The 23632-nt window shown below is 40.3% G+C and overlaps 1 long non-coding RNA gene across 2 annotated transcripts in view; it reads right to left on the bottom strand.

Moving 5' to 3' along the window:
- LOC310848722 overlaps nucleotides 1–23632 on the bottom strand; it is a 268150-nt gene that overhangs the window by 138529 nt on the left and 105989 nt on the right. The gene's annotated exons all lie outside the window — the stretch shown is intronic.

Below are 23632 nucleotides of genomic sequence, written 5' to 3'. Positions count from 1 at the left end.
AATTTTAGGGGAGGGGAATTAAATAAATAAATAAATAAATAAATAAATAAATAAATATGCTCAACGTTAAAGCAGCAAAGCATAATGAAGAACAAATATGCTGATAAAACCACACAGCAAGCCTAAAAAAAAAGTGGAAGCAGCATAAATGACGGTCCAGAGATGATAATCTACAAAAGCTCACTGAAATAAAACTATTTTCACTGCTAATCAAAAACCAAGTCGTTGGGCAGCTGCACAGAGCTCCTTGTGAGTTTGTTGCTGAGCTTGAGTGCCACACCTAAAAAGGCTCTGCCATTGATTCCCACTTGCCATATTTCGTGCATATAACTTGCAGTTCTCTATGACTTTAAACTGAAGTGTATAAATTAAAACAACTCTCCAGATCATATCATGCCCAATCTAGCCCAATGCCAGTATAAATGGATAGAAAAGGCAAGAACATTCACCCTGTGCATATGACATATCTGTGGATAGTGAGCTTGTGATGTGAATTAGTAACATAATATGCCCTGGTCCAGTCTCTGAAATATACCTGACTTCATGCACTAAGCCTAGTCATGTATAAACTACACACACACACACACACACACACACACGGTACTTGTGAGGATAACCCATCCCTTCTCCATGGTTTCTCAACTGTCCACTAATATGTTGCCTGCACCAAACAAGAAAGGCTAGGAGAGGAAATATGGTGGTTTTCTAGATGCTGCTGAGCTTCAGTTCCTGCCAGCCCCAGCCAGCATAGTCAACAGCCAGGAGTGACTGTAGTCTTAACAACACAGATTCATTGTCCATGAGCTAGGAGGTGGAATTGCCATGAAGTTGAATGGAACTTGGGTGGATGGCAATAATGCCTTAGACAGAACAGGTTTGCTAAGAGAGGGAAGAGTGCATTTGCTGCATTTAAAGAGATATCAACAGAATTATTTTTAAGGGATATCAACAGAAACTGCATGAGGTCTATGAAGCTATTTTTTTTGCCTACGATCTGATCTACAGGAGGTCACTTGAGTTAAATCGCTGAGAAATTGTTATGACAGCTCCTTATAATGTGTTAATTTATAACAGAGATGCACTAAAAGTAAAAGGGATGGCACAAAAATCATCGAAAGTTCTTTTTTAAAAATCAAGAGGGTTTTTTTTTCATGCTTTGAAAAACATTTGTTGGAAAGGATGATATATTTTAATTTAGACCTGTGGAACTTGAGTTTAGAAAAATGTCTCTGCAATAATATATGCCAAGCTTTAAATATTTCATTCTGCAGTGTGATATGGGTAGGAATACAGGTTTGATTTCAAAAAACTAATTTTATGTACATTTGATGGGTATGTAAGTTTATTTGGCTGGGTATTATTAGAACAACACAGGAAATAATGGGGGGATAAACTAGCAATTGCACCACAAATTATATTATTAAAATGGATTAAAGACTATGTACAAGTAAGGAGGAGAATTAGTGGGAAATATGTTATTCACTGTACACACATAATGAAGAAATGAAAAAACAATATACCACTTGCAGAAGACTGGCTTTCAAAACTATTGCATATTAATGTTAAGGTCATACCCTCGAACATGCTGCAGAGAAAAATCGGGACGCGTGTCTTTTTGGGCCCGTACTCTTACAGGAGCCAAAACAGGACATTCTGGGATCCAGTCAGAAGCTGGGATAGCTTCTGTAATTCCAGGATGTCCCACTTAAAGTGGGAAAGTTGAGGGGTACATAATGTGTTAAAATGTGCATTTGAGAAAAACACAACAATGGAGCTTGCAACAAAATGCTAACAGTATGGAGTGTTCCTGTTCAGTTCTCACTGTGTACACATTCCAAAAGCGTACCATCAAAGTAAACTGCTCTCTAGTCCACCATGGGGCCAAACCCTATAGAGATTTGTTTTTATTCATTTGTCCCACTGGAAGAATACTTCCCTTTTATTCTAATGTCTGGAATCTAGTACAGCTACAACGCAATGCATATCAAAAATGTATCAAAAAGCAATACTTTCCCAGTATAGGGGTATGCCTACTGCCTTTAGTTTTCAACTCAAGTAAGAAAGTTATATCTATTCCATCTTAACCACACATATTTTAAGTATAGAACATACGACTGCTTCTGAATGGACATTTTTATGTTTTTAAAAAAAGGTCTTAATTCACTTTAGCTAAAACAAGTATGCTCTAAGTTGTGCCCTTTTGGTTGTCTGCTGATTTATTTTAATATGAAAATAAATCTAAGCTCTGCTTGTAAAGCAGATCATGCATTTATTATATACTTTAAAATTAGAATATAGTTATTGCAACATTTGTTCCACACATGCAAAAGAGACACCTAAATGAAAAGAGAGGTTTTATTCCCAGTTTTATATTTTGACTCCAACTGTAATTCACAGAAACAAAAGGATGAGGGATCTATCATTTAACGGAAAACTTAAAAGCTGTTCATTTGCACAGCAAATCACCAAATAAGAGAATTAAAATAACTAATTTTTAATGGCAGTAGAAAAACAGTTCACTCTTCTGCATATATCCAGCAAATCCATTTTGGTTTTAAGATTTTGCAAAGAACGATGTCAAAAGTTTGATAATTTTTAACACAATCCAAAACATAATCAATAAGTTAGTGTTAACATTCAGGTTTTTAGCACTAATCACCACATAGTAAGTTAGAACAGATCATTGTTTCATATTCCTTTCCAATCTGGCTCAAAACTGTACCAGGTAAGATGCAAACATAAGAAGTTGCTTGCTATGTCGGACAAAGGCCAACATAATCAGTTTCTAACAGTGATAAAGCTTATGCCTAAAACAAAAGCAAAAAAGTATGGTGGTGATGGCTGTAACATCATTATGCTTGAGTAATTATCACTATCTTTCTTAAATATAAGGTCTTGATCTGGTCAACCACACATGGACACCCAACTGGTTCATCCCAAGAGCACCAGCACACACGCCACAAAGAGATAGCTGCTTTATATTGGTCCATCTAGCTAACTTCCATAGGGGCCAATTCTATGGGGCCCTGGTCCCTTTGGGCCCCCTAATAAAATATTTAGTGGGAATGCCCCCCATACTGTATCTTCTGCAAGCTGGCACCTCCCTCCTTCCTTTCCCCCCTCCTTCCCTCTCTCCCTTGGGCAGCCACCTTGTCCCACCCACCCAGATGCCGCCCTCTTTTCCTCGTTTGTCTCCTGGCTTTTGGCAACATTTCTGAGCCAGGGCAGCTGGGGAGAGGCAGGCTGGCAGGCTGGGAGGAGCAGTGAGTGGGCAGCAGGTGGGGTTGGAAGAGTGAGGCAGGCAAGCAGCCTAAAATTTCTTGCACAAGAGGCAAGTGGGTGTTAGAGGAGAGGAGTCCTGTGCCCAGTTGTGCCCAATGGAGGAAGGTGCGCTCTACAGAAGTGCAGGGAGCGGAGGAGAAGTGTGGGCAGGGGCTGCCCAATATTTTGTTCAAGTTGGCACTTGTGCTAAGCACTGCCTACAGCAGGCATGGCCAAACCTGGCCATCCAGCTGTTTTGGGACTACAGTTCCTATAATCCCTGACCACTGGTCCTGTTAGCTAGGGATGATGGGAGTTGTAGTCCCAAAACAGCTGAAGGGCCAAGTTTGGCCTTGCCTGGCCTACAGGGACTGGCTACAATCTTTAAGAGGCTTTCAAGTATTTTCTGGAGATGCCAGTGATTAAACCTGGAATCATCTGGATGCTAAGTAGGTCCTCTATGGTTGCCTTACAATCCATAGCCTATAGAATCAGATCATTGGTCCATTGAGCTCAATATTGCCTACACTGACTTGCAGCAGCTCTCCAGGAGTCTTTTCTAGAAGATGTTGGAGACCTATGCTGTGTGCTCCATCACGAAGCCATAGTCTTGGACATTACAAGGGATATCTATCATGCTGCTTGCATGGGTATCTGCTAATATTGGTGTGGGTGTGTAGATGGGTATAAGACAGGGTTCCATTCAGCCATGAGGCTCCCCAAACTTCACAGGATTGAATCCTGTAGGGTATTTAGTTTGGGGTTTTTTACTTTAAAACAGTGAAATTTAACTCATATTCCATATAAAGAACAACATGTGGGACTGTTCTTTTCGGCAAATCAAGCTCCATGATGTTATCCTAGAAGGGATTCCTTCAATATTAGCAGCGAAAAGGATCGGTGTGAAAGGGAAAGTTATAAAACAGACCAATTTAACATTAGTCATTATAGAAACAGTTTTTAATTATCTGCTGTCCTACTAGTTTAAAGTCTTAAGCAGAAATACGTTCCTTACCTTTTGAAATGAATTACCGAACAAGGTGTAGAGCAAATATAATTCCTTTCTGAGTTGACTAAGGAAAAGAATTACACATTCCTTAATAAATTCGCTACAGTCAATCTATAAATTCCACAAAAAAGAATACCGATGGTAGCATAAAAGGCCTTATCAAATTCAGCACGCAAAGCCAACCATTAGCACCCTCCCATGGTCCTGAGATCCAAAACCATTTCATCACTTTATAAATTTAAATTCAAGGTTTACTGGTTTGGATATAAAGTGAAAGTTGGTGGGTGGGTGGGGGTCTACTTTTTTCAGTAATGGAGTGTGCAGGGGATCCCTGCCTTGCCTTCTTGCACTTTACCACTTGAAGACAACCAACCAGCAGCAGCCAGCTAATGTCTGGTACCAGAACCAGGCTGGGAAGGGGTAAAGGAATGAAATAGAGAGGAAGGAGATAAGGTGGGCTGCATATTTTGTTCCTATCTGTTGGGCACTCTTCAAAAGCAGACCCCCACCCCACCCCATATAATATGAAAGTTTTTAGCAAACATATGCACACCTGGTTTGGCTTTCCCATAGAAGTTTCTGGAGGGCAAATGTACGTAGGCAGCTCTGATTTACAGATAAAACTCTTACCTAGACATTGTCAGGATTCAGGTCAGTCTTTGATCAGACTGAAATGGGTGGTACTCAGTTTGGGTATCAGGTCTTCATTCTGCCATTTCTAAGATGTAAGCAAGCTTCTTGCATATTCCAGGGACGTCCCTGATTTAGAGAAGTTGTCTCGGTTTCTGATTTGATCCTGGAATGTCCTGCTTTTCCTTAGGATGTCCCTATTTTCATTGGGGAAATGATGGAGCGTATGAAGTTATCAACCCCTGAGCTGTCTGAAGGCAATCCTGTATAGAGAAGTTTTTTTTAATCTTAATGTTTTATTATGTTTTTATATATGTTGGATGCTGCCCAGAGTGCTAGGGCAAACCAATTAGATGTGTGGGGTATAAAATTATCATTGTGGAAAGGGATGTCCCTATTTTCATCAGAGAAATGTTGGAGACTATGCATATCTTTATATGATTAACTCATAGGGCCCAACTACATGTTACACTAAACAAATACTTTGGTTTCTCATACTGAATTGTACTACTTTAAACAGTAACTTGATGGGGGATAAAGGTCAGGACCACAGCAATGGATGAGATGGTTGTTGTTGTTTTTTAACACTTTGCTACCCTGATAAAAATCCACCCCTAAAAAAAAGGTATTCTTTGTGTTGTGGGGGGAAGCTGTTGTTGGTGCCCCAGAGTAAGAAATCTGCAATATCCAGAGAAATAGCTCCAGGAACTATTGTACTAGGTGATTTTACTTTCCCTATAAAAAAAAACTGTGAAAGTCACAATTATTTCTTGCCAGCCTCCCCCTTCTTGGAAGTACACATGGAAGTACATGAAGAAAAGGGAGAGAGTATAATAAATCTTAATTGTTTTTCTTTTAAAAAAAAAGCATGACTGGAAAAGAAGCAGACCATGCCAATAACCTAACGCCATTGCTTGGACCTGCTTTCACAGCCAAAACTTGGAGAATGACAGCTTTCTCAGAAAAAGAGACTGGATCTTGTGCTTTACGTTTTGTGAAAACTGAGGCAACAGAGCTACTCAGAATGGCTTTGGGAGGAGCTTGGCTCAGTGTGGCCCATGGCAGTATATGGAACCAATGCCATGCCCCCACCATCACACGACACCCTATGCCAAGCTCCCTATAGCTCTCCCCTCTCCCTCTCAACAAACACTAGCAACTGGCTGTGTTGGTAAGCTGGGAGAGCAATGGAGTCCCACATGGGCTGCCTCACAAATTATGTGAATTCATCATTACTTGCCTGTGCTATTGGGAACAGTATTGTTGGCGAAGTGTGCATAGTTAGTAAATAGGTTCAGTGTGGCAGTATTAACCACTTAATAGCTATTTATCTCAGGGGTGGGTGAAGACGTGGCTTACCAAAGTTCACTCCATTGCTAGCAAGGTGATGGCAATATAAAAACAATAGCAGACCGTAGCACTTTCCTGGTCAGTCATCTCACCAGAAGTACCACCAAGTTTCTGGGCTACTTGAACACTATAATAACAGCAACTATTTCTCATCTATGGAACTTAGATGGAGAGAGGACCCTTATTCCTGTTTGTACTATAATTGGGATAATTATCAGCTCTGCTTTTGCCACTGGTTCTCAGAAGTAAATGTGTATTGACTGGACTGCAGAGTGTACTTGATAGTTGATTTAGCTCCATTAGCTGGTCCATTATAGTTCAAGCTGTTAGTTTTCAGAGTCTGGAATGATAGCCTTACTCCAACTTCCCTTGGATAAGGAGATGAATTATAGAATGGAAGCAGACTTCCCAGTGGGAGCAGGTCCATTTGGACAGGTGTGCTTAACAAGTTATTCATTAGCTTAAAACTGCACATGCAGCCACTTCTCAGCTGCATACAAATAAAATGTTTCTCCTTAGCAACCTTTCCTACCCACAGGGCACAAGCCTCATGCAAACCACAGAATTGTCTTAACATTTTGCAGAGGGCTGCTCCAAGTTTAAAAGCTCTGGAAGCAAACAAACAAAAAGATCAAATAGTATTACATAAATTGTGATGGCTCACTGGTATTCCTTAGTATCACATACTAATTTTTGCATATTGCCTCTGCCATTGGCGTCATTATCCCTGATGATGTTTGCTATCTTCTACAGTCCAGAGAACTATGCCAACTATCCACATATGGAATATCTGGGGAGGGAAGGATGAGCAATTCAAATATGACGACAGTGAAAGGAGCAGGTATAACATACTGGCATATTAGTGTAGATCTGGGACAATGCTGGTGGTGCTAGATGGGTTTAAACCATCCTGCACTGAGCTGTTGACTAGGTGCTCAGCCCCAGTTTAGGATTTGCTTCCCAAGTAGCAGATTCTGACTGGTCAAGATGAACACCCCACTGAGAACTGGTCTGACTGATTGCCTGCAGCCTTGCCTTGAGGCCCAGCTCATACCTGGTCATTGGTTACATGGTCTGGTCACTTGCCTGTACTCTGTCTCCCTCCTTTGAATCTGAGGACTTCTCAGAACTTACTGCACTGAAACAGGGCACCTCTGTGTCACCACCTCCAGGAGCAGCAGGGGATTCCCTATACCCACCACAGTCATTGCCTATGTAATAGGGTCATTCCCTCTTTAAACACCAGCAATTTCTTCAGAGAGGGCAGGGCTGGAAACACTAACCTGGCAACAGGGCTACTTAAACCCTAGATTGTCTTCAGATATTCCATAGTTGCCATATTCTAGTTCTTTGGTGCCTTGTATCCAGCCTGATAGCACCCAGCTCCACAGTGAGCAGATTATGGTGCTTCTGAACACCCTGGACTCTTGCTGAGCTTCACCAGTACTACCTATGGGGCCCAGCCTGGAACAAGATAGTATCTATCCAGAAAGATGCAAATAGATATCCCTCAGTCCCCTAGCCTGGCTCCTCATCTTGTAGCCCACAACCCACCAGTGTCCTCTAAAACAAGTATCTGGTGAAAGCACATATCTAAATGATGTTGAATGATATTGAAAGTCTTGCTGCATTCATATTTGTTTCCAAAGTTTTTTTAAAAATAACAAGAACAAAGCATCAAATAAAGTAGTATTAATTCCCTTCACCTTCTCTGTCTTTAAAAGCTGCAGTGGCTATCTTTCATCCAAACACTTTCTTTTTATTTTCTTTATTACACTTATATAACACCTTTTCCTCCAAAGATTGCAAGGTGGAGTACATGGTTCTCCCTTCATTATTTTATTCTCATAAGAACCCTGTGAGGTAGGCTAGGCTAAAAGACAGTGATTGGCCCAAAGTCACCCAGTGAGCTTCTTGGCTGTGTGGGGATTTGAACCCTGGTCTCCCACTCCAACACTCCGACTCTTTCCAAACTTTTCATGTTGGCAACATACTTTTTAGACATGCATCATTTCATGTCACAATAATTCAGTTCTACTAGCAAAATGAAGGTTAAACTAACCCCTTTTCAACCCCGGGAGGAGAGCAGGGAGCGTTTGTGTGACACACCTACACACTGCAACTGACACACTAACATGTCATGACACAAAGTTTGGAAAGCTCTGCTCTGTTACACCAAACTGGCTCTTTACAGAACAGTAAATTATATTTTAAGTACTATTGTATAAAAATATGTTTATCTTCTGCATATGTATGTATGTATGTATGTACGTATGTATCTGTATAAAGTAGATAAGGGGTGATAGTGATAATGGAAGTGGCTGCTTCCTACTCAACTTTTGTTTGGTTGAGATATTTATTGTTTATGTCTATCAAATCAATACAATCAATTTGCTTCTCATAGTTGTGGTCCTCTCTGCTCTTCATGCCTCATTAATCACATCAACATGTTTGCTTTTAATTCACTAATTTCTCCCAGAGTCCCTCGTACATGAATGGCGTGCTGAAAGGGTGAGGAGTGATTCATCTCAGCTAATTTTGTGGGCTTCACTTATCTCACAACTATTTGAAATAAGAAATCTCATTGTGGTTTTGTGGTGACAAGAAGCATGGAGATCTCAACTCCAAGTAAAAAGCTACTAAGGATAGCTTCAACATTGGGCAGAGAAGCGATGTTTCCTTATATAGTCAAGTAACAAAAACAGATGCAGTTGGGAATCATTCAAAACAAAGGAGAACAGCAGCAAAATATTGTCGTGTTTTCTTGTTCAGGATGGCAGACATGCTATGACCTTTTCCTGGACAATTGTCTGTTCACCCTTTCCATTTCCACCCCACCCCCATTCCAAACAGTCAGTCAGTATTGCATGCCCACTGAGCATGCTCAGTTCTCATCAGTCTCAGTCTGCATCAATATGTTAGGAGTGATCGTCCCCTTTTTCTGAATTCTATGAGCATTGGGGTTGGCTTAAGCCTGTTGATATCCCAATTCTTGTGCACAGACAGTGCCTTTTGGCTACTGAAGGACCCAAAAGTTATTTTTACTTTTACCCTTATAAGATTCCTGATAGGAATCTTATACACAGCTTAGGAATCTGATAGGAATCTAATACACAGCTTAACCACAAGCCAGTCCTTGCCCTGAGACAGCATAGACAGTGGTCTAGCAAGTTGTATTGGGATGAAAGCAGCTGGAGTTTGAATCTCACACGCCATGGAACTCCTGGGTCAAATATCAGAGTGCTGCAGAAAGTGTAACAAACAATTCTGGGCCTAGAGCTCCAGCCCCTGTTGTCTGCAGAACAGATTATCAGCACTGTCAGGTATAGTTGTAATCAGGTAAAGGCTATGGTCTATGAAGTGTAGGTGGGCATGACACAGTGATAGCAGCAAGAACCTTTATTGAACTAACAGAACTGGACCACAGGGGCAAAGCAACTGCTTATATACATTTCTGAAGGCCTTGGCCACTCCCACTCCCAACATGATTGGTTGTCTAAACTTCCAAGCTGCGAATCATGACTCCGAGTTTAAGGGCCCAATTCCTGAAAAGTTCTGTGACTGGATATCATGAATCAAATGAGAACACAGGAGCTCAGAACCCTTAGACCAGAGCTCAGGCAAACATAGACCACTGAATGCATAACAGTCCACTGAATGCATACATAGAGCATGCTAAAGCTAAGCCCCTTGTACATTGCCAAAGGTTTCGAGGGAAGAAAGATGGGATATAAATGTGAGAAATCAATAATTTCAGGGGGAAGACCCCCCCCCCCCCGCACAATGCTGTTCTGAGCCCATTTTCTGAACCGGGAAGGGCAGGGTATAAATAAAAATGTGTTGTTGTTGTTGTTGTTGTTGTTGTTGTTGTTGTTGTTGTTGTTATTTAGTCTAAACTCTTGGCTATGACCTGTCCATCTTGGGTGGCCCTGCATGGCATAGCTCATAGCTTCTCAAAGTAATTCAAGCCCTTTTGCCATGACAAGGCAGTGATCCATGAAGGGATACATTAGGTAAGGTAAAGCTATTTGCTTCAGGCAGCAGATCCAACCCCCACCCTGCTTTGGTCCTGTCTATGCCATTGTGCTCCTGCCAACCCCTCTGAGGCTTCTCCTTTGCTGCCTTCTTTCCCTCATCCCCCTCCCCGCTGTGTTGTGGTAGCAGTGCAGGCACAGCTGCAGGTGAGGTACAGTTGCAGTGACAGGGCTGATAGCAGTGTGAGCACAGCAGTGGGGGTGCGGAGGGGTAGGGGTGGGTGGGTTGCCCAAATCTGCAGCAGGGGGAATCATTGTGGAGGCAAGGGAATTCCTCACTGCCTGTTCCAGCATCATTCTGTTTATCCTGAAGAGGAAATCACCCCTGCTGGGTGACAGTGATTTTGTGGGCTTTGGCCAATCATTTTCTCCTGCTTAGTTCCCCACATATAACATGATAACATTCTTAGCTGCTGCCACCACTGCTTTTTAGCATAGTAGAAGTAATAGTAACGGTAGGGCAAATTGTTTTTCACCATGAAACACACTTAAAACTATTTCATAGGATGCCGTTTTTTCCAGCGGTAATTTTTGTTGATATTTTAGTAGACTCATTAGAGTGCAGGTCTCCCTTCAACTAATTATGTTAATAACTCGTTCACTTCTTAAAATACTGGTGCAAAAGTAGGACGTATTCAGGTGCCAAGAAGCTTCTTTTTATTCATAGAAAGCAGAGGGTTTTCTTTAATAAATGGAGATTTTCTCATATAGATGCTGATTAACTATGGGTTTGTTCTACATAATAAGAATAGTTATATTGGCCTCTGATATTGCTTATCTACTAAAAATACCTATTATGTGAAGTGTGGTAGTATTATTCAGTATTTGTATATGTACTTTATCATACCAGTTTCTATGGCTCTGAGTTGCTTTTGGAGCTCCACACTAATGTCAGGACAGGCCTATTCTATGTATTATTTCAAGAGGGGATAACTGTCCACCAAAACACCATCAAGTTTGGTGTCAGCAGAAGAGTACATGCTGCAAATATTCAATTTCATTTTCCCCAAGGAATCACTTTAAAACAACTTTAAAACTTTGTTCTGCATTTTTATATCATTTCCTCACATTTCTAGTTCCCTTTGTTTGCCATAAGCTTACAATCCTACCACTTAGTTTGACAGTTCTAAAAGGGGAAAATCTAGAAAGAGTGGGGGGGGGGTTATCTTTAAATTCTTTCAATGGCAATTTTCAGTATCTTTAAAGTACCGTATCCCTCCTTGAAACATTTCTTAGAGTTGTTACAGATTAAATAATTTCTCTTGTGTGTCCCCCCCCCCTTTCAGAGAAGAAAGTTGTTCTGTTAAAATCACCCTCTGCATGGGTATTATTTCTAAGCATAACCAGCAAGTGCCACTTAGTCTCTTTCTGTGGTTTTATCTTACTCTCATAATAAAGCCAGCATTCTCTTTAGAGGGATAAGGAGAAGGCATGTTATATTTGGGTGGGCAAGAGACAGATAACGGTCTTGGAGTCCAGGGGCGCATCAATTCGAAAAGGAGTGGTGCTCACTCATCACTTTGAGTGAATGAGGCTGAGCAATGTGGGACAAGGACTTCTATAAACTTCTCCCAAGTCTTGTTTAGAAATTTCGTAAGAACAAAAAATCCTGGGTCTTATGAGATTTCAGACTTCTTTTACTCTCAGCTTTGACTTGGAGCCCTCCTGTTGCTGCATCTGGGATGTTCTCCTGACCCCCTTGGCCACATCCCCTCCATATTGGGTGTGGGAGATGGCTGGTCAACATTTTTCCCTGGCCTGCAAAACCCCTCCTCTCACCACAGACATTGGGGCCTATTGCTAGGAGCTCAATAAGGCAATTGAAAATAATGTTGTTTTCTAATCCTGTACCATATTATTGGATTTTCTACTTTTAGTTTATATTGCCTTGTAAGAATGAACACAAAAGGCTCCCTGCCACAAAGTAGAGCTCACAAAATAAACATTTCATTTGCATCTTAAAAACAACCACCCTAAACAGATATGGAAATTATGTGGCCCATTCACTCAGCTCCCTAATAACTTGATATTCTATCTCCCCTAGTTTTAATGTTTGCCTAATCTTGAATGATAGGGCTAAAGAAACTTCCTGTTGTCTTTTTCTGCCAGCGTCTGAAGAAAGTCTCAAATAAACAGGCAAAAGAAGGAAGGGAATCCCTATTGCAGAAATTAAGAAGTAAAATGCAGGGATTAACCTCTAGTCTTGTGTGCCTTTATCTCCAGTCTGCCTTGCAACCAAAGGAAGACAGTTTAACCATTAAAAAAGATTAAAGGTATTAATTAGGCAATGCGATAGAAACCTATCACCCCACTGTCAGAGCAGACCAGAAATAAACCTTCTGCCAGATTAAATTAAAATATATATACAACTTTAGGGTTTGGTCTAAACAAAAGTCCCATGGATCAGTCTTTTATATTCTTATTGCTGGCTAAAAGATTAAACTGAAATTGAATAAACATTGTGGTGTATTTGTGTACAAAAGGGCAAACCAACTCCTTTCCCCTCATATCCAAGCACTTTATAGCACTTCAAGCAACAAATATAATCACATTGGGATTTTATATGTAAACAAAACAAAGGGAGAAGATTAACAGAAAGCTTGAGCTAAGGAATCTTGAATTGCCTCTTTTCCTAAAATGGCTCTTATAAACTACATTTTAATTTTACATAAACTCTTTAAAATGTTATTTTATGAACTAACAGATATTGCACTGACTGCAGCTACAGACCAGAATATCAGGGCAGATAAGATGTATTTGACAGAAAATAACTAATGGAAATGACAAAATATTCAGAACAAAAGACACTTTGGAGATCATGTTATTTTGTAATTTAAAAAACCAACCAATTTTGTTTTTCATGCCACAGAGGATTGCGAAAAGGTGGTTCTTAAGGATTAAATAAGGCCACCTGAATTTGTCTTTTCTCGGCTTCAAATTAGACAACCTCATAAAAAGGATAGATTGTTAATAAAATACATTAATCTCATCCTGTGCTAAAGGTGACCTCCTTAGAAAAATAGATTATGATGAAGCTGGAGAATTACAATGGATGATATTAAATAGCTCTATCTGAAATATGTTAAAGGTTGCTTCTAAACAGCAAATTGGAAAAAAATGATAGTAAATGTCAAAATAAAATAAAAATACTTTGGGATCAAATAAAGAGCTGAGCAAAGTCAAGTGACATTTTTTGCATAAAGGTAATATACACACAAAGAGACAAATTCTGAACTTTGCACAAATGTTTCCATGGAGTAGGTCATCAGTGGCAATTACAGGGCACCAGAGATCAAATCCCAATCCCACTGTGTTCTGTGATCTCTGAACTTTCATTTAAGCTGCAGTTCTAAGGTGGGTAAAGAGGACAAAATAAAAAGGATTGAGATGGCAAAGCAGAAGTGATGGGGGAGAAACAATATTATTGGCTTCTGTCTGTCTGGAGCAGGCTTCCTCAACCTTGGCCCTCCAGATGTTTTGAGACTACAATTCCCATCATCCCTGACCACTGGTCCTGCTAGATAGGGATCATGGGAGTTGTAGACCAAAAACATCTGGAGGGCCAAGGTTGAAGAAGCCTGACAGACAATGGAAGAGTGTGCCATTGGTACTAAAATCAGTTGCAGTGTGTGCCAACAAACTGTTGGAGAGTTACAGTGCCTGCTGTGGCTGTAGAAACCAATAGGAGAGAGGCGTGCTTTACTGCAGCTAAGGAAGATGAAGGTTTCACTGGTGTAGATGCACCATAGCGTTTCTTCTCTTTCCCAGCAGTCATTTCTCCTCTGGTCATTGCTATGGATACCCAGCCTGACTTTCTCCCAGCAGACTGTGGTTATCTGCAAGGGATTCCCACGTGATGGAGTTAATGTTGCCAGCCTTCATGTCACGTTTGCAGACATCTTTATAATGCAGAGTTGGTGTGTCAACAAGGCCTGGTGCCTGAGTCCAGCTACCCGTAAAGCACATCACTGGGGATCCTGCCATCTTCATTTCTATGTACAAGACCAAGCTAGCATAGACATCACTGAGATAGAAGTGCGAACATGCTGGGAATGTGGGCTTGGAATCAGCACTGGCAAGCAGTGGCATGGGGGATAATGGCGGAATAGGCAAAATCAGCCATAAAATTGGCAATGGCAGTAAAATTGGCAGTGATGGCAATGACTGTTAAAAGGCCATGGAGGGTATACAAAGGCTGCAGTCAGACCATGGGTTGCTTACATGAGTGTTGAGCATGGTTCACAAGATTCCCCTATATTGAGATCACCCCTCTTCCATTTTCTTACAAACATGTACAGACATACACACAAATGCCTCTGCATGTGTAAGTGTGTGCATAGAAAGTTGATTCAAAAACCAACTTTCTGCACTCTAAACATTCCAATTCAGCTAAGTTTTGTGCTCTTTAAATGACTTTAAGTGATCTGCTTGTCAATAAAGCGCCACCTGTGAACTGGGTAATTTTAAACTGGTCGCTGCTCAGCCCTTAATGTCATTGGTCTCAGTTATATCCACCAAGAGTTCAATATGTGAAACAAACAACAAGGGAGAGAAATGTCAATTTTTACAGGTGCCCTTTCTAAATTCAAATAACTGTGAGAGGAAACAAATGGCTAACTTTTCTGTTAATGAATTCTCATATTCTCAATATAATATTCCCTTAAAAGCAAGTGTCAAACAAAATCCTTCAAAGCTTGGTTACCCACTCTACCCTGTCAGGTGCTCTCTCAACAAATGAACACTAGAAAGCTCTCTGTTAAAGTTCTAGTAAGCCTGGTAAATAAATAAATATTTATTTATTTACTTATTTAAGTCTGATATTGTACTTCATTGATGAAATACAGTTGAATCTAGAAATACATCATTATGTGAAATAATAAAACCTTCAGAATTAACACTAGGCATGCAGTCTCATTATACTCTTTCAGATGTCTGCTGAAACATTTCTGTTTCAGCATGCCTACTGGGCCATATCACCTAGTTATGTATCCTTGTTCATCAATTTTGCTGAGTTTATTTGTTTGTTACTGAAAATTGTTGTATACTGCTTTTATGTACTTTTTATGTATTAGGAATATTTTTTTTATTAAGGGGTTTATAAATTCTTCTAACTGGAATAAATATTTATATAACTGACACCAGAGAGTTGAAGAAACCTGAAATGAAGATAGGACTGAATATGACTGCTGCGGCCACATTTTGAGTGGCTAAACCCTGCCCCCAAGCCTCCCCCAGATTGGATTGCTGCCAGGGGGCATGGCAGCCGGGCCAACAGAGCAGGAACGCTCCCTGCTAAAGGCGGGAAACGGCTCCCGATCACAACTCCTCCCCTTTGGGAGGAGGAGAGGCTTTGTAGTCATGTGAGAGCCAGTTCAGTCGCTGCTCCCATATTGTGGAATTTCCTCTTGAGAGAGGTTAGATTGGCTCCCTCTTTGTTATCCTTCTGCCAACTGGCTAATACCTTCCTATTCAAACAGGACTTTGAAAACGAAGCTGCAGTCAATGCTGATCACTGGGCTGCTGTCATGGCAAATTATATTTTAACTGCTGCCTTTAAACGGGTGTGATGTATTTTAAATATTGTTTTTAAATAGGTTTTTTTTAATTATTACCCTGTATTTATAATTGATCTTTTTTTCAATGTTGCAAGCTGCCTTGGATCCCAACTTTGGAGAAAGGAGGGATATAAATGTATTAAATAAATAAATATTAAATAGCTTTATTTCCCCAAAGTCAATGGTTCCCCTGAACCATTATTGGAACATCTCTGATGAATCTGCAACCAAACCCAGTTTTGTACCCAAATCAATTTAGCTCCCTAGCTGATTCATTTCATAATGTATGTCATGGCTGATACTGAGAGTCACAGTTACACCAACCTTTCTTGAAAATGTGTGGCAATGCAGTAAGTAAGCCACATTCAGCTTCTGAAAAATCTGATGCTCAGACTGAAATCTAGGTCAGCCAGTTCCAGTGCATAAAAACATTCTCATTTTACCAGCAACATACATGTATTTCCCTCAAAAAAAGAAAACACTAATAAGCACCAAAGATGAATGTGACAGTGTATTCCAAAGAGTTTGCTAATCACATTTAGCTATCAGAACACATTTCATTCAGTCGTGAGACAACAGGCTACATTCCATAGTCATTTGAAATGTCTCCCCTCAAATCCCTCGCCCACCCCTCCACTTAAGAGCTTGGTTTCTTAAAAAGAAGATGGCACAGTCGGTCAGAAGAGAGAAACAAGACCTTGGCAGTCAAATGTGCTGTTATGTGGTGAGATTTTACTTAGTGTCAGTGGCAACACTACAGTATTTTGAATTTCTTACATGTGTATTTTAACTGTGGCATCCCTCCTGAGCATATTATGGCACCAATCACATTAGTATGAAGGCTGATAATTATTCAATCTCCAAAAATACAAAGCATCAAGACATAATCCTACGCTGTACAAAAGCCGTTTTGAGTTCCCTTTCTAAGGTCTGGTCTGAAGGAACTGTGCTGTCCTATATAAACCAAATGCTCATCCCAGACCAGTAGGGCATGTCATTTTCAATTATTACAAAGCCAGATTAAGCGGCCTGTCAGCTTTTTCAGGCCAGCAACTCCAACAAAGCCTTCTCCACTCAAGGTAAATGGCAACAATGGCTGTTGTTACCACCCTAACCTTCCCACTCCCAGTCCTTAATGTTGCATTTTGTCAGGCTTCCCACTCCCTTCAAATATTAGCAATTACTGCAAGGAAAATGCTAAGCACAAATTTGAGACCATATATCCTGTGACCGCATTCTTAAAATAAAACCCTTTTTAAAATATTATTTTAGATTCATAGCATGACCCATCCTGTAAGCTTGTGGCAAGTAGCAATGAAATGAAATGAAATTTGCTGCTTGTTGGACTAGATGGACCTGATCCAACAGGCCCTTCTTATTTTCTTAAACTCACTGAAATTCCCCCACCATTATTGACATCCCATCCCCAATTTCCCAGCTTAATCAGAGACCCTAAAACCATCAGGAAGAGCTGTGTCACTGAAGGAACTGCGATTGTACCTCTGAACACAAAAACAGACCAAAAATCTGAGCAATCTGATCATGGTTCTCCCACAGTCATGTCTAGTTTGGCCCAGGCAGCAAAGTCTGGACTTCTATGTCTACAGTGGGATGACATTTCATAACTGGGAAACAGTTCCCTGCTGACTGAACCTGATACATAGGTGACACCATTAAGAGGATACCCTTAAGTAGATCTTTGAGATTCTAATGAGACCCACCAACAGAAGTGATATGGATGATATATAGTTCAAATGCAATCCTAGGTGTGCCTACTCAGAAGTAAGCTCTACTGAGCTTACTGAGCTTTAATGGGACTTACCCTCAGGTAAGTGTGCACAGGATGTGGCATAAGTAATTTAGGGGCTTATAGGTTATAACCAGTATATTTTTCCTTTTTGCATTCTGAAAAAGGCATGCAATTTTGCATCCATCCACCATGCACAAGATGTTTAGCATTCAGGGTTACATCCAAACTTAGTTGAACTTGGCCTTCATAGAAGTTGATGGAACTCAAATCATGACTAATTTGTCTTGTTGATTTCAATGGGACCTAACTTCAACTAACAGTCTGGATCTAACCCATATTTTCTTTTTTAAAAACCCACAAGATTCAGCTAAGCACTTTCTCTTTAAAATAAATACAGTACTTACAAAATAAATGCTCAAAATATATGGACTTTATTTGGCCATAGATGGTCACAAACAAAAACTTCTCAGGACCAACTGCTGAATAGTTATTCCTTGTTTTCCAAAGCAACATTTTTCATATATTAACATGTTGGCTCAAAGACCTCTGAGATTAGTGAGAAGCTGGTCAATGTGAGTTAATAGAGAGATGTCAGCAATGGCCACTCTGCTCCATATTATGTTTAGAATTCTGATGTGTTTTCCCCGCTCCAGTGTGGATCTCTACTCACTGGAAAACTGACAAAGAGCATCAATTTATTATCCATTATGAATTAGAGCCTTCTTTATGCAGTTCACAACACTAGATTTAAGTCCATGGCACTCTTGCTGCCCTTTAACAATTATTGTCAGGATTATGCAAATTGATTCCAAAAGCTCAGTAGTGTTTTTAATTTAATATGCACTCTTTAGCCTGTGATCAATTATCATTTGCAAACAGAAAAAGTGCATTTTTTAATATGTAGGAATAAGGAAATATAAATGCAGAATGGTTGTTAGAGAGGGTTTCATTATTCTCCATTAACATAACTAATATTTTATCAATTTTTGCATTGCCTTTGAAAATTATAAAACACACATTCCTTTTCAACTATTTGTTTTACATATAATTGACAATAAGAACCAAGACTATAATATTTTTATTGTTATAATATATACAGATGTTTACCGTATGTACAGCTGAAATATTTTTATCTAGCCTTTTTACATCCCTCCCCAAGGTAGTAAAATTTGCAAACCCTCCCACCTCCTTGCTCACTGAGGTCTGACTTAAAACCTTCCTTTAACTGTATACTGTAAAGCAGATTAAATAATCCTTTCTCAATTCTAGGGCCATCTTCACATAAACTTATTAAATATGTTAGACATAAAATTGTTCTCCTTTTGCTTGTTGTTTCACATTCTGACTTGATGAAGACAGTGACATCAATGAAAAAGAAAAATAGACAGATCCCTGATCCCAAGGAGATTACAGTTTTAAGTAGAGAATGGGACAAATTACAGAGGGGCTGGAAAGCAGAGAAAAGTGTAGCAAGGGGTGGATGTGGACAAATGGCGTTGCATGTACTTAGATGAAGGATCGTTGGCCCTCTGCATGCTTTGAACTACAACTCCCATCATGCCTGACCATTGGCCATGCCGGATGGAAGCTGGCATTCAACAACATCTGGCAGAGCACAAGTTACTCATTCTGACAAAACATGTTTACAGTTGGGGGTGAGGATTAAGCTGTGAAGCCAAGCATCTTGCAGAAAAGATGGTTTGGCGGGGGATTTGAAAGGAGGATAGAGGTGGCACACCCACACATTCAATGAGAATTACCACTTATAAGGGCTGTGGGCCGGATTTGGATGAACGCCAGACTGAGGCAGGGTACCTGGGAGAAGTTTTGAGTTTGTCATAGGTGAAGTGGGGTCTGAACGAGTCAGTATATGTTGAAGTGAGGACCTCAAAAGTACTGACACAAAATGGCTGCCACTTCTAGAAGAGCAGAAAGGGGGAAAGGACCACACAATGATGAAGGAATGCCCTGTCATCAAGGAAAATGGTATCTACTTCAGCCACCTCCACCCTCACTCACTGAGAAAAGCTATTCTTTGCACTTCTCCTCTGTTCAGAACACAAGGGAGGGTGAGTGTCCTATCATGTTTAAAGGGACATGTTTAAGGGGACATGTTAAATATAGGAGTCCAAGTCCATGCAAACAGAAACTGAGCAGGAAAAGCAAACAGTTCCTCATGCATCGTGAATTTTGCAGGCATGGTACAAGCAGCTGCACGACAATAAACTAAGTAACACATTTAGTTTTGCCCTCACTTCAAGTCCTTTATTGTATTTGGGATATAAATGCAATAAACCATCTTTCTTCCAAGGAACTCAAGGTGCATACATGGTTCCTCCCACCCCTATTTTATCCTCACAATACCCCATGAGGTAGGTTAGCCTTAGAGACGTTGACTGGCCCAAGGTCACCCAGCAAGCTTCATGAACACATATGGGGATTTGAACCCTTGCAAGTCATAGGCCAGCACTCTAACTACTATAACACACTTCCCCTCCCCCTCCCCTTAATTTCTCCAGATATACATGTCTCTACCATCCCTCTCATCCTGGCTGATTTTTGTAGGTTAGACTATAATCAGCCCTACAGTATGCAAAAGCCAATGTTACATGTCTGGTGCAAAAATAGAAATGAAAACAGTCAATTTTCCCAGCATTTGTTTTGTCACAAAGGCAGTATTGCATATTTGGTACTGGGAGTTGGTGTGAGGAGGAAGAAAAGCATAGTTGCTCTTCAAATAATTGTCCCCAGATGACCCTGCAGATTTTCACATAGAAATCTGATCAATGGTTAATACAGCTTGAAACAGCTTTAGCTTCTGCTAGGTGCTCCCTGCTGTGAGCTCTGTTCAATAGCAGGGGGCTCAGTCAATGACAGCCCAGCTCCCAAGGGACAATGCTCAGTGCCAGGAGCTATAGATTAACAATAAGTAGAGGAGAGGACCAGTTTAGTAAAGAAAAGAAAACCGAAGATAGGGGACACCACAACATGTCAACCTGCTCCATGAATGTGCTGTGTCCCACTGATAATCTTGCAGACCAACACAGATCAACACAAAATGGGGAACTCCGCTATCTTAAACTTATTCCCTGACCACAACATTTTTTAATATTTAGTCACTGATAAAAGTATTTCTATACAAAACACCAGGGCAGTGCGCAGAAATATAAAAATGCTTTTCTTAACCCCATTCATAGCAGCAGAGACCAATTGTTAAAATGATTGCATACTCCAAAAAAAATTAAACAAACCTCCCAGGCCTGTCAGCTTGTGATCACATATTTCTGTGATCTACCTACAAGTCCATACTCTCTTGTCCCTGTCATTACACTTTGTGGAAATTTACCTCTTTGCTGTGTAAGTAGAGACAGCACCCTGAAAGGAAAGGAAGTCCTGCATCTGACAGCAGGATATTTTTGTCAGGGTCTTGAAGAATACAAATACCCTCTGTCGGGGGTGGATAAATCTACCCATTTCAGTTTTTCTAGGTTTTTCTATTTTTCCAATTTTAAGTTCAGTTCTGTGCATTTGCAGATCAGCTTGTGATTTTTTTTTTTTTTTACAAAAGTTTCCATGAAAATTCACTAGCATATTTCTCCTAATAAATTCTCTCTCTGTCTTTTGGCAAGTGCTTTTCACTAATACAATGCATTTTGTATGTTTTCTTCATGAATATAATGTATTTTTAATGCACACTTTACACTTCTGTACACATTACATGTCTGGAGAACTGCATCGCAAAATTCAGAGAGAGGTGAATTTCAAAAGGTGGCTGTGTTTTGGCATGTATATTGTTTTAGGAAGAGCGAATTTAGCAGGTTCTCCATTAATTGCAAACTGAGCCAAATTTCTCCACCTTCCCTATCCACTGTGAATAGGGGATCCAGCAATGCTATTTCCTGACAGCAAGTTAGTGGCTAAGTGATGTTGGTTTGGTTCTCTTGTCTGTTCCTGCAGTGCAGTTATCCTGTCCAATGGGAGCAAGAATCACAGACCTAAGAAAGGAAGATGACTTCACAAGGAACTGTGGAAGCACATTATCTGCATTATGATTAATAGTGCCCAATTTAAAGGGAAAGTTTCCTTCTTGTGTTTCCTTTCGGAGAAAAAGATAGCCTGGAGCCCAGTTGCATAGATACATTTATTATAACCTCTTGTAGAAAAGCAAAGTAGGAATGCAAAAGTATTCCCTGTTTCATTTTTATTTTTTAGGAAACATAAAAGTCTAACTTGCTGGAATATTACAAGAATTTGTGACTCACTTTTACAGCCCACCCTGAGGCAGGTTTATCCAGGAGTAAATCCCACCAGCAAGTGAAATGCTATTTGAAATATCTATATTGCCTAGAGGAGCAGGGTTCTCTCAAGATGTTGTTGGACTCCAACTTCCATCAACCCCAGCCAACATGGCCAATGGCTAGGGATGATGAGTCCAGCAACATCTAGAGGGCACTAAATTGGCAACCCCTGGCCAAGAGTAAACTACGTGGTACCCACAGATAGGTAGATAGACAAATAGATCTACTTTCTTTGTTTATTTCCCCATACCCAGTCATCTAGCTGCTCTCATATCATGAGCACTGTGTGTGCTTCCCAGTGTGACCTCAGTTGCTCTGCAGCTCATATTTGCTATCTAATTCAGAAAACATATCCTAGAGACACTTATTATTGGTCTATGATAACCATGCACTTTGCCAAAAATTCTAAGGCATCTTACATCTTGATGCTACTGAATGCTTTTTGCGATTCAAAATATATGTTCCTGTGGGTAAATGATATGCTCATTTCTTTTCAACAATTTTTACAAGCTGTTTGCTATTCTGTACCTCCCAGTAACTTTTCCACTCCATATGGGGCCTGATGGAAAGGTCAGTAAAATCCATTGAAAGGGCTTGCTTTCACTGCAGGAATTACTGGATGCAGCAAATTCTGATTTACATAGATTAGTCCAGAAACACAGGAACAAGAGGACAGCATAATCCATAGCCCATAATCTCACCAGTTTCATGCAGCCTTAAGAACTCTGTACATCTGCAGCCCAGAGTAAAAATCCAGGGCTACTGTAATGAGATTTCTGAGTTTTATTTTATGTTTCTTCCATCCTGAGATGGAAAAATAAAATATTTCCTGATCAGTGGACTCACTGCCTCGGACAAACAACCTATATCCAATCCAAGCCATTGTTGCATCCAGCAAGGGACCAGTGATGCACATGGTAGTGATGCCATAAGGGGATCTACATTCCCATCTGCATCTTGCCATGTACGGTAAGATGTACCTCTACCCAGGTTGTGCAGTGCTGATGTGGATAGGCTATTCTCTGAGTTCCTCTCCTGCAGAGGTTCTTTTTGGATTTGAAACACAATGAACATGCAAATGGAATGGAGAAACAAAGTAAAAAAATTCCTTCCAGTAGCACCTTAGAGACCAACTACGTTTGTTATTGGTATGAGCTTCATGTGCATGCACACTTCTTCAGATGATCTTTCAGATGATTCAGATGATTCTTCAGATGATCTTCAGGTATCAGAAGAAGTGTGCATGTGCACGAAAGCTCATACCAATAACAAACTTAGCTGGTCTCTAAGGTCCTACTGGAAGGATTTTTTTTATTTTGTTTAGACTACGGCAGACCAACACAGCTACCAACCTGTAACTAGAAATGGAATGGAGGTTAAACATTTTATTAAATAGCCAAAGAAAGCTATCCTATGCCCCTTTGTTTGCCAGGATCTCTGTCAGCAATGGGCATGCCTCCTGAAGCTGGAGATAAGAGTTTGGTAGCACTTTCTAGATCTAGCCTACAGTGAAGTTCTTTTTAGCAGAGGTGGTCTCAGGGCTTATATACTGTTGTGGTTGCAAAAGTTACATCTTGTGTTTGGGTGTGACACATCCATTTCCTCCAAACTAAATGACTTCACAGTTGGCAGCCAACCAACATAGATAACTTTTGAGACTGTCTGATACTCCCTATTTGAGGTGCCAGCATGGGATTGGTAGGAGCCTTTTCTAGAGATTAAGATTCCCACACCATGTCATCTCA

The sequence above is a fragment of the Podarcis gaigeae genome, assembly GCF_964106915.1.
Source record: "Podarcis gaigeae genome assembly, chromosome: 7".
In the NCBI taxonomy this organism is placed as follows: domain Eukaryota; kingdom Metazoa; phylum Chordata; class Lepidosauria; order Squamata; family Lacertidae; genus Podarcis; species Podarcis gaigeae.
The sequence above is the reverse complement of the archived record's forward strand: the minus strand, read 5'-3'. Positions and strand labels throughout refer to the sequence as shown.